A 10,724-nucleotide genomic window follows, 5' to 3' on the forward strand; every position below is an offset into this window, starting at 1 on the left:
GCCGCTGGATTTTTCTCACATCATGTACATTAGCCCCCCTTGCAATCAAAGCCACTGAATTTTTCTCAGCCATTGCCACTGACGCTGGGTGTTCAAAATGGGCGTAAATATCACTCCCCTAAACCATTCTCAAGCCCGGAAACCTCTCAAGTAGTTAACCATTCACACAGAAACCGTTCAAGAAGGGGGGGGGGGGGGGGGGGGGGTTATAAACAGGGAGTCGTCTGGGAAACGGATTTCACAGAATGGGATTCGTGGTTTTGGGTAATGTGAATCCGCGAGTTTTATTATCAATGAAACGCGAATCCATAAATGAAGAATCGCGATTCCGGTGGAAAAGAAATTGCGATTCTCAAATAGGGATTCATGTTTCTAATGAAAAAGGATTCGGGATTCCCCTATTTTTGGGAATCGAACAGAATCCTAATCCGATTCGCGAATCGGGGAATCGCGATTCCCCACCTGTGAGAATGAATCCTGCTTCCTTGGGAAAAACAAAGGCATTAAATCTCTGAGAACCTTAAAAATACCCGTGTTTAAAAACGCGGATGCGACGCGGAACGAAGCTGAAGAAAATCCTACTCGACTCGGCACGACGCGTTCAAGTACTCAATTGACGCAGCTAAGTATTCGGTTGACGTGGTCATAATTCGAGAGTCAAAAGGAGTTTATATTGACTCAGTAGGGTAAAATGCGGAACGTGGATACGATGCAACGTGGAACACCGCCAAGGTAAAAGGGAGTCGGCACGAATGCAGGGGAGTTTTAAAACTATGACAAATACAAATATCATTCATAGAAACTTAAAAACCTATAATAGAAACAATAAATCGAGAAGAAAGTAACATTTTAGTATCTTAAAAACCTAATCGGATGTAAGCCAAAGAAGTTGATAAATATCCCTCAAATTAGGACTTGAGAGAAGAACTCAACAGATGATCTACAAATCAAAGCCATTAAATATCTAAGAACTACAACAATTCAAAAAAAAAAAAACCTAAGAGCTACACAAATGCAAATTAAACTAAAAACCCTAAAATTACAACAGAGTGAATCTAGCATTCCAGCATGTCAAACAAGTAACAATGACTTAAAAGCACAAACTTCCCAATTAAAATGGAAACAGGATTACAACCATGATTTTGAATTTCGGCCGAATTGGGATTTCAGCTGGGACCAAAATTTAAAACCAAAACCGAAATTTAAAATTTTCGGACGAAATTATAAGATTTACACGGAAATTTTGTTTTCAGCTGAGGCCAAAATTGAAACCTAAATTTCAAAGCGAAATCCATATATTTCCAGCAGATTTTTTGTTGTCTGAAATCGTAAATTAGCAGCAGGTTAGAAGCACGTAATTGAGAAAATTGATCAAACGATCCATGGAAAAGAAAATCAAATCAGAATGAATTAAAAATAAAACAAATAAAGACGAATTCAAGAGGATTTTGAACAATTTTTACCTTGTAAGGAGTGATTATACGAAAACTATGCGCTTTGTGAGTAAAATTAGGGCACTCATAAATTCACCCCCTAAGATTTCCTAATCGCCCCCCTTTAACGGTCCTTTGCTGGAGAAGGGACACACAATATCTTTCTTCTTCTACTATTCTCCTTTGTTCTTATTCGCGCTGATCTCTTCTTTCGATTGATTGAAACTAAAATTGTGAAATAGAAAATAAAGAGAGAGGAGAAAACAAAGGGTTAGGGTCACCTATGCTCAGTTCTCTCGTCGGGAAAGGAAAGGAAAGGGAAGTGAAGGGAAAGATACTGATGTGGCAGAAAGGAAAGTGAAGGAAATGAAACCTGACAGAAAACCTGTCAGATGAGCGTTTCGTTGCACAGAAATCTCACAGAAACCTCATAGAAACTACAAAAATATGTGTTTCGTTGCAGGGAAACTCAATAGAAACCTGTTAAATAGAAACTGTGACAAACTGACATGCAGAATGATGCCAACATAGAATCTAGTCTAAAATAAGTGGGTCCAACCCTCTGAAGTCAATCAAAATAAGAAAAACCATGACAAACAGAAGTTGAACAATAACAATGCCAATCAAATTGTCACAAATATAGAGTTGCCAAGATACAAATCAGGCAACCAACATAGACTTGACATAAAATTGTCACAAATATAGAGTTGCCAAGATATAAATCAGGCAACCAACATAGACTTGACACGACATGGAATGGGGTTAGTACTCAAGAAGAAGAAGAACCAGCCTCCGATTAGACAACCAACATCCTCGATTCTAAGTCTCTGATCGTCCATCTAACAACAAATGGTTAGTACTCAACAAGAAGAAGAACAAGCCCCAAATTCGCACCAACTGCTGAACATAACAAGCAATAACATGAAACAAATAAAAGAAATCCCAAACACGACATGGAATGGGGCTTACAACACATAACAACCAACAACACATAACAAATAAAAGAAACCCAAAACACGACATAGAATGGGGCTTACAACACATTAAACGCAATATCACGCAAAGTAAGAACAAACCTCAAGAAGGTTAGGAAAGAAATCGACAGTAGGATGGTTACCTGCAAAAGAATAAATCAAACAAATCATGACTTAATAAATTCTGAGTAACTAATACATTAAACCCAAATTCTGTGTTAAAAAAATCAGAAATGTGAATCTCACTACCATAAACCACTAAACCCCTAAAAACACCGAGTTGCACTAAAAAAGTTAAAAAAAAAATCCATATCAAATTCCGGTCAAGTTGAGCTTTTGCTGAAAAACCATATCAAATAAGCAAAAAATAACAAAAAATATGTAAAAAGAAAAAACCAACACATGGAGAGAAAGATAGAGGGAGAGAGAGAGAGAGAGAGAGTTTGAATAAAAAAATCCATAAAAACAACCAAAACTCCCAATAAAAAAAATCCCTAAATCTAAAAAATTATCGGTTCTTAGACTCGGAAAAGAGGGAGAAATGAAACTTTATTTCAATTTTATGAAACCCGAAATAGGGTCTCTGTAAATATTCTCAAATAGGGTTTCTCAAAACCACGAAATAGGATTTCTCAAATCAATTTTACAGAGCTATTTACCCTATTTCAGATTTACTAAATCAGGTTTATAGAAACCCTATTTCAGATTTGAGAAGATGAGCACAAGGGTTTAAAAAAAAAAAAAAAGAATGGGGAAGAGAGACAAGAAACAGAGAAGAGAGAGTGAGAGGACGTACCATGAGCGAGGTCGGAGATGAGGCGAGGTCGAAGACGAGGCGAGGATGGAGACGACGAAGTTGTTTGTGTCTCTTTTTTCTCTCCACACACAGCTACGATCGGGGAAACTTGAGAGAAAGTAGGGTTTTCCGATAGTCTGTATCGGAAATGGGACGGGAGAAAAGTTGCGGAAAAGTCTTTTCCACGTCATTTATTTCATTTTTCACGTTTGATAAAATAGTTTCCAAACACCAAAAATATCAGTTTCCGCGGAAAAAAACAGGGGTTTCCTCGGAAACCCAACAGGAAAGAAAAAAACAGAACACAGCACTAGGAATTTATTCCTTAATATGCATAGAGGGCTATGTAAATTCGCACCCAATGTGGGATAATTCGCATACAATTAAAGGAGTGTAGGGGCGGACTTTAACGCTTCTTTACGCCAATTCACTTTACAGGGGAGCGAATTATCCTATAGGGGGTGTGAATTTATCATTGCCCTATGCATATCACTGTTAAAGAAATTAAGAAAAAGACGATGAGTTTTTATACAGTGTAAGCACGTATAGTCCAGTATTTTTCAACAAGTACTGTACGGCTACACCATGGGATGATCCAAACCGTCCATTTGATTATCCACAATGTGCGTAGGTTGTGCCCAAAAAATCATTTTTATAGGGTGACCCTAGACCTAGGATCGATAGAGGAACCGCATATCATAGAAACCTTTATAGATCGGAGGGTTGAGATCAACCTCGGGAAGTATTTTTTGGGCAGAACATAAGTACGTTGTGGCCTGTCAAATGGACGGTTTGGATTATCCTATGGTGTAAACCGTACAATACTGTTTTGAAAAATAACGGACCACAAGGCCTTACTATTTTGAAAAATAATGTAAGCAGGGGCTTACGCCATATAAAATTGCGTAAATTTATATGAGGTAAAAGAGTATCCTACAGTTTACAACATTGGATGATCCAAACCGTCCATTTTGTGGGCCACAACGTATTTATGTTCTGCCCCAGAAATCACTTCCCTAGGATGATCACAACCCTCCGATCGATAGAAGTTTCCATGATATGCAGCTCCCCTATCGATCTTAGGTCTAGGATCACCCTATAGAAATGATTGTTTGGGCACAACCTATGTACGTTGTGGATCATCAAATGGACGGTTGGAATCAGCCTATGGTGTAAGCCTACAGTGCTTCTTGTAAAATACTCTTGTAAAATACTTGACCATACGGGCTTACACCATGGTGAGTTTTTATATGTTGTAAACCCGTACAGTCCAGTATTTTTTTTAAGGAACTGTACAGCTTGCACCATTGGATGATCCAAGCTGTTTATTTGATGGGCTGCAACTTAAATAGGTTGTGCCCCAAAAATATTTTCCATATGATGATCCCGACACTCGATCTATAAAGGTTTCCATAGTATATTCCTCATAAATCGAAGGGCTATCCGCTCTCCTGTGGATTTTTTTTTTTGTTGGCACAACCTAATTTATGTGCGATCAAATGGACGGTTTGAATCATCCTATGGTGTAATTCGTGTAGTACTTGGTGAAAAATTCTGGACTATACGGGCAGTTAGCCCAAGGGTTCAACTTTGGTCACTTTCTCAAGTCATGATGACTCCAAACATAATATAACATTGTATTTAAGGGCAGTGATAAATCGACTCCCAAATATCTTAAATCGACTCCCTATGTCTCTTTCTCTCTCCTCTGGTTAGAGAGAGAAAGAGGAGAGAGATAGACAAATGGAGTCGATTTATCACTCCCCGTATTTAATTGTTCTATTAATGCTTCAATGTTAACTAGGAATATTCTTTAAGGGCCTGTTTGGATACCTCATTGTAGACACCTCATTTTGACCGTGCCCTAAGCCTTCCAATTTCGTGCAAAACCCCATCAAATCAATGAGTTAGGGTCCCAAACTTTACCCTAAGCTAGGTTAAGGTCCCAGCTAGCTTCCTGTAAAATTTCGTCAAGATCCGAGCACGTTTGCCTAGCGAACGAGCCAAGATAATGTCCGTAGTGTAAACTAGAAAGGGGGGTGAGTCTATCCTGAGAGAGGGGAGAATTTATCCTGGAACGGTGCGTGCATTGGCCGAATAGGACACGAATCCGTGGTGCGCCCATCAACTTTTCGCGCAACCGCGCGCCCATCAAATTTGGAGTGCCATTATCAATTCCCAAAATTTTCTATAAATACCAATTCAAAGCTCATTAAAGAAAAAATCAAGTTTTTCTAATCTTTTGGAGAGAGAGAGAGAGAGAGGGGGAAAAGCTAGAGAGAGAGAGTAGATCTCGTGTGATCCGACCCTAATCCATTCAATCCTTCTTCTCCGGTGAAGTAATCGAAACTCCGGCCGAATGTTTTCTTAGCTAGATACCTTCCATATCAATGTTTTGTGTGTCTTGATTCCATTGGATTTGTGTTCTCTCATCTATAAACCCTAACTACAAAAGCTCAAACCCCTTTTTTTTTTTACTCTTTCTTCCCTGGCCGATCACCGGCAAGTTTCTGGCTGGTTTCTTCTTTATACTATCGTTTTTTTTATATAGGATTAACCTCTGTTTTCATCTGATTTGAGCTGAGATCTATTTTCATAGCCTGAAATCCCTAGATTAGATAGCTTTTTCAATTATTTCTCCTAGATTTGAGCTCGAATTTGTGTTTTATCTTGAGATCTATAGATTTGAAATTTTCCCAAAAAAAAAAAAAAAACTCTATATTCCATCTTACTTCCTCTTCTCCGATCCTATTCCGCTCCGGCAAGCTCCGATTTTAGTTATTGGAAAGGCTGTGAATATTTACAAGGGTAAAAAGAAGAACATCTTCATTCACTATCCTATAAGGTCGGAGCGCAAAATCATTAGATCCGAACAGATCCGGTGATCTCTCATATTCTACGGTGGATTTCCTTGAATTTTGGTTCTTCTTCAGCTAAAGCAGGTTTTATCAACAAGGTCAGTATTGATTTATCAAGAAAAACTATTATTAAGTCATTAATTGTTTGTTTATTCGCTGATTATATAAATATGATTATCCGGTATAGTTGTAAATCTTCAATTATTTTTTAAAAAAAAAATTCAGAGTAATGTTTAGAAATTATATGAATATTGTTTGGATTTTGTTTTACTTGTTTTCTCGATCACCTGAACTGATATAATAATATATTTCATGTGGATTTTGATGTAGTTGAAAAGAACAAAGTAGATGTACTATTTCTTTGCTTTGCATTAGATTGGCTCTGATTTCCTTAGTCTCACGTTCTCTGCAACAGGGCATTGAGTCAATTTTTTTGTTGTTGTTTGTCTTTATTGAATACTCAGGTGCATAATGGTGTTTGATAGTATTTCTTTAATAAGAGATAAGGTTTTATAGATAGACAATAAATGTTTTGAGCCCCGAAAAAAAAATGGATTGCAAGTGATTCAAAGGTAACTGTCATCTTCGTTGTTGTGCTATTAAGGGCTTTAATTATATTGCTATTCAAGTAATTTCTTAGGCTTGCTCTAATGGTATAACATATACTTACCTTGTAATTACTCATGTCATGTGGTATTGTAAAGGACGCAAGACCATACCTGTCCCTCGAATCACTCTTACTATATTGAATATTTATGTCGAAGTTTAAAAAAATAAAAATAAAGGAAAGCTATGATGGCCATTTGGGTTGGGAGTGATTGGGTGTGTGGCACAATTTGTATATAAACAGGTGGTCAAGTTGTTGTTCTTAGAACGAAACTAAATTGTCATTTTTTTAATTTTATTTTATTTTTACTTTAATTAGTTTTCATGGTATATTTTTCAAAATTATGAGAGTTTAGATAGCTGCTTTATAACTTTCATATTTAAGGTAGCATGTGTTGTCAAAATATTATCATACTAGGTTATATCACCAAGGTTTTATATTGTTTTCTTGATACTCTTGAAAGAGGATATTAAGTGTTATTGTAACTCCAAGACCACTTGTTCATTGGGAAGAATCAAGAACCAATAGGAATAGTAGGCTGATCACTGATCTCATACAATTATGTTCAAATTGTACTGTAGAACCTTGATCTGTCTTATTTATAGTCCATTTTGTTTTAAGAAATGTTGAACTGTGCACATATTGTATCCATGATTTGGTAAAGAAATGTTGAATGTTTTAGGTAGTATCTATGAATTTAATTGCATCTTATTAGAATGGGAAATAAGTTTTATATATATCAACACCTTAACCTGTTTGATTGGAGTGCACGAGGTCTTTGACATTCTGGTGAGGGATGTACTGAATTTCCACTGTTCACAAGTTTCATTAGATAATTTCTTACAGGTAAATGCAATAGGGATTACAGAATAGTATGAGGATTGTCTTTGTGAGCAATGTTTCATGTCTGTGTGTATAATTGAAGCCCTCACATCCCATTTGATAATTTCAGCCCCATTCCATTTGATATGTACAGCCCTCACATCCCATTTGATAGGCACAGCCCCATCCCATTTGATAATTTCAGCCCCATTCCATTTGATATGTACAGCCCTCACATCCCATTTGATAGGCACAGCCCCCATGCCCCATTTAATAATTTCAGCCCCATTCCATTTGATATGTACAGCCCTCATGTCCCATTTGATAGGCACAGCCCCATTCCATTTGATATGAACAGCCCCATCCCTTTTGATAATGGCAGCCCCCATGCATTTTTTATAATAAGCAGTCTTTAAGGCTTTGCTTTGGCAGCTATTTACTTGATAATGGTAGCTATTATAGCCTATTCTATTCTTGGACCTACCACCAAAAGTGCCTCATTTTTTTTATAATATTTGGTTTTAATTTTATTCAAATTCTATGTATAAACAACTATGCTTCGTGTTCTCATATGTTTGTACTTGCCTTATAATTTTCTTTCCTTAATGATGCATTGCAATGATAAAGGCATGTTGGTATTCCTCATTTTATTGATTGTATGGTTATGTCTTTGAGCATCAGATGTCAAATGTTTTATTAATGGCTGTTACAATGCCCATAGCTGTTATAGTGTTTCTGGTACACATCATTAAAGTGTTAGAGAATTTCTTAAATGTTGTTGCTTCTAAATTTGTTTTGGGTTATTATATTTTAGTAATTTAGTGGTTGTCATTGGCCCTTGCAGAAATGTAGTTAGGACCTTATTAATTGTTTTTTTTTTTAGATGGATTCATTAAGACCAATTTGTCTAGGGGTTATGCCTTGTTACGTGGCTGGAAAGATCCCTTTTGTTGTGAGGAATGCATGGACAGGTTGCATGAAAAATTTTCGAGGATCAATATTTTAAATGAGTTTAAAAAAAATGAATGAAGTAAGTTTTGGAAAGGGTTTGCATTAATAAGATAGTTTTGTTTCATATCTTGGCATTGTTGTTGAGATCAGTACTTGCCTTAATATAGAAAGTATACTTGTGTGATGTTGCTGCGCATATATGCTATGCAAACGTAAAAGCTAATTATATTCTTATTGTTTCCATGCGACTATTCCTATGTAAATATGACAATATAAAAAAATTTCTTTGTTTATTTGATTTTGATATTTATATCTTTGTTCTCAAGTACTTATATTTTCTTTCGTGACTTGACATCCTTAGGGGACTTGCTTAGTCCAAGTAACACTCCCCTCTCTAGTTTCAAGACTAGCCCAGTCTTTGAGAAACCTTTTAGATATGTAACCTTAAACCATAGACCTTAACCTCTCTTTCATAGCAAGGGCAATGAAAGAGTCATCTAGAGCCCACCTTTAGGGAGACAAGCTATGTCTCAGTAGAAAAGTCAAACCCTTTGGAGACAGACTTTGTCTCATCAGTGAGTCAATCCATAGGAGACTAGCTCAGCCTTCTCAGAACTTCACCTTTCTTGGGATTCCTTCCATTCTATCATCTATTCGAGACACCAAATTGCTTGTTTAGGACGACCCTTAGGCTAAAAGGGTTTCGTCTTTTCATCTGACACTTCTCCAGGCTATGGATCACAAGAGTGCTCTTTTCTTTCTGGTTGTCTCCTTATTTCTCTTTGGCTAAAAGGGTTAAAACTTTTGAATATCCAAAATATCAGAAATTTGAAATATAAAAAACACTTGAAAAAATTAAAAACTTTAAAAAACTTTTGAAAATCCAAAATATCAGAAATTTGAAATATAAAAAACACTTGAAAAACATTAAAAACTCAAAAATATTTGAAAAATAAAATAAAAAATCTCGAAAGCTTTGAGTCATTAGGAGTAATCAGGGAAATTCTATTCCGAACTACGTTGGCTTGATCCTCTTCCACGAGGTACGTAGTGCAGCTTGGGATCCACATCCCAGGTCCAGCCAAACCTTTTAAAATAAGCATTTTAAAACCTCCAAAAATACAAAAAATATTCAAAACCTTTTCAAAAAGATCTTCCCCTAGAGTTAGGAATCTGTCCTAGATATTTGGGGTATTTTTAGAGTTAGGAGGCTGTCCTGATTTGTATTGATATGGTGTGTCCTGTCACGTGAGTGTCCCTAGAGTTATGAGGCCTCAAGTTGATCGGTTAGACATTTAGTCGAACTGATGGCTAAACTAGGAAGCATATAATCAGCCCATGATTTTCATTAGGTTGCACAGCCTAGATACACATAGGATATAGGGCCCACCTGCATTAGCTTAAGGCTAATCAAGTTGCATTAGTTAGGGCATATAGAGAGTCTTAAAAATTACAATTCACTTGAATTTAAGCAATCGTACAAAAAGCTTTAAAAATCAGTCAAGTCTAGTGGATCGAGTCTAGGATAGTGGTTCTAGATGGTTTGGCATTGTAGTTTAGAATAGATCATCGAACTACGTTGACTTTGATTCTTCCCGAGGCCGGGATACGTAGAGCAGCTGGGATGGACAACCATCTTGGTCCGAGTCAAGTATTGCATTAGAGTTTTAGGATTCTTCTTGTCCAGTCATGTATCGAATTGAATTGTGCCATGTGTTTTGCTATGTTTTCTTACTTTCATGTACAGACCTTATACCTTTAGCTGTAGCATGCATGTGTTTGTACACCAGAATTTAGACACCAATTAGGTATGACACTCATAACCTAGCTATTCTCAGGTGACACTTATTTCATTTCTTTTATGTGTGCTTATTATTCATCCGAGACATGCATGATTAGATATACGTCTTCTCGGAGATATGTGTTCCCATTTCACGTGACTTTCGCCCAAAACTCTTCAAAATCAATAAGTAAATGGCATAAGAGACCAGGTGTTTGCACTTGGACGGATGAGGTGCTCTTTGGACCTTCCAAATTCGTAACCAGGCACGAACCTTTCTTTTATAATCTCTGGTTATCCGTTGCAACAGAGCATAGTATGGGATCCAGGGCCTACTTCCTTGGATGTCGACTCTTCTTTGTTTAAGGTACGCCTTGAATCTGGGCTAGTCCCCGAATCGAGAGGTATCTCACCTTTTATCGCCACTCATACTATGAGGGGCACTTCTTTCGAGAGTTCCTTGGTAGAGCTCTCCATTCACGTGGATGATCCTGAGACTCAGT

The sequence above is a fragment of the Tasmannia lanceolata genome, unplaced genomic scaffold, assembly GCF_043159265.1.
Source record: "Tasmannia lanceolata isolate RefF3 unplaced genomic scaffold, GAP_Taslan_0.1 ptg000012l, whole genome shotgun sequence".
NCBI classification, from domain to species: Eukaryota; Viridiplantae; Streptophyta; class Magnoliopsida; order Canellales; family Winteraceae; genus Tasmannia; species Tasmannia lanceolata.